Source organism: Mastomys coucha, unplaced genomic scaffold, assembly GCF_008632895.1.
Source record: "Mastomys coucha isolate ucsf_1 unplaced genomic scaffold, UCSF_Mcou_1 pScaffold7, whole genome shotgun sequence".
Classification (NCBI taxonomy): Eukaryota; Metazoa; Chordata; class Mammalia; order Rodentia; family Muridae; genus Mastomys; species Mastomys coucha.
Genome location: NW_022196913.1, coordinates 51,839,753 through 51,841,049, shown reverse-complemented (window position 1 = coordinate 51,841,049; position 1,297 = coordinate 51,839,753). Strand labels below are relative to the sequence as shown.

Below are 1,297 nucleotides of genomic sequence, written 5' to 3'. Positions count from 1 at the left end.
ATTCCAGGACTCAGCCCATGGTAACATTGTAGACACTAGTTTTCTCAAAGCTGAACAAATGCTATAAAGGTGTTGTCTTCAAACCTACTTCTTAAGTAAAAAAAAATTTTTTTACAATATTCTAAATGTTTTTCCATGTATTAAATAGCTTTATATTTAGCTTTATGTTAAATAATTATATATATATATTGTACATATATGAAAAAGGTGTGTGCGTGTATATATGTATATATATAATATATAATGGCTATATTAAAATTCAGTGGCTTTGTTTCTTAATATTCAACTATTCCCCTCTCATGGGCATTTAGATCACACCTATTACAATCACAACTGTAAGCAACACTACAACTGTAAGCAACTGTAAGTAAGTTTCTTTGCACATGCAGTTTTGAACTGATTGGCTTTCAGATAGCATTTTAGAAATGTTTGCTGGTTCAAAAGTCCTGTCGGAAGGTCTTCACACACTATCAAACTGTCTTCACAAATGTGCACTCCTTCAGTACTGAGGGCCCAGCGCAGTCCACACTCAAAACACTTCCACACTAGGACTCACCCAGATCTTCCCACAACTCCACTGTTAAGGACCATCCGGTATTATCAGCTAAATCCTTAATATGGGGCCTTGATAGAAACCTGGTTTCACCAACATAGATGTGGTTTGTTCATGTACAGATGGAAGACAAGAGGTTATTAGGATTCCTTTGAGACCCATAAAATAATTTGCCCTGACATGGAATTCTGAATCTTTTAGAGTGGATCTCCACTGCTGTCATTAGAGACAGAGAGACAAAGAATAAAAATGGTGACCACACAGCCCAAACTTCGTTCTGGAAGGTCACAATCTGTGAATCAGTAAGGGGCACAGCTGTCTGACCTTGAAATAAACATTCATTAAATTCTATATGTAATTCACAGTCAGGAGCACAGGCCTTCTGTACCTTATCTGCTAATGGTGTGATAGATCTGCAGGGCTATCCCTCAGCATCTTCAGACAACTAGTTCTGTGACTCCCTTTCTACCCACGTAAGTCTCTCAGCCATACATCCCAAGCCCCTTACTTAAATGGTGCAGTGTTTGCACAGGCCCATCTCTAGACAACTCAACACCTAATACAACATAGATACTATGGAGATAGCTGCTAGTGATCAGATATACTCTCTTCTGACCACCGCAGTCACACACAATAAAGTCTGCAATAAGGAATCTGCATATAATGAATACAGATGAGACTTCTTCTCATGTAGCTCTCCACCCAGGGTGGCTGAATCTGTAGATGCAGAACAGGTATGGGTAT

At 38.7% G+C, this 1,297-nt stretch overlaps 1 protein-coding gene across 2 annotated transcripts in view; it reads right to left on the bottom strand.

Moving 5' to 3' along the window:
* Kdm1b (lysine demethylase 1B) overlaps positions 1–1,297 on the bottom strand; it is a 39,944-nt gene that overhangs the window by 22,771 nt on the left and 15,876 nt on the right. The window lies entirely within an intron of this gene.